Source organism: Corvus brachyrhynchos, unplaced genomic scaffold, assembly GCF_000691975.1.
Source record: "Corvus brachyrhynchos isolate BGI_N302 unplaced genomic scaffold, ASM69197v1 scaffold101, whole genome shotgun sequence".
Lineage (NCBI taxonomy): Eukaryota > Metazoa > Chordata > Aves > Passeriformes > Corvidae > Corvus > Corvus brachyrhynchos.
Genome location: NW_008237239.1, coordinates 1,228,011 through 1,228,504, shown reverse-complemented (window position 1 = coordinate 1,228,504; position 494 = coordinate 1,228,011).

Here is a 494-nt window from a genome sequence, read left to right as displayed (position 1 = left end):
TCTAGCCAAGTCCCGGTGCGGCCCCCATACTCTGCACCCACTGCTGCCCCTCACTCTTGGGGACCCTGGTGGGCTCAACCTTGCTGGGGGGTCGCAGCCCATTGCCCCATACCTGAGTCGCTATCCCATTGCCTGCCCCGCAGCAGAGGGGGGATGTAGGGTACCGTGCAAATCTGGGGTATGAAGAGTTTCCCCCAAAGGGAATTAAACACCTGGGGGAACAAGAGCGTCAGCGGAGCAGGGTCCCTCTCAGCAGGTCACAGATGTGCCCTGCTACAGTGGGAGGGGGTACCGGGCTCCTGACCAAGGCATCGGCATTTTGGGGGGCAGCGGCCCGGCACGGAGCCCCCCGAAGGCGGCAGGAGCAGGCAGGGCAGTGAGGGGGGCTGGCTCAGCCCTCGCTCACGCTGTGCCTCACCTCGCTGCAGCGCCGCGCTGGGAGCCGCAGCCCCTCGCCTACCAGGAGCTGCAGGCGGAGAGGCGGGGGGGCGCCC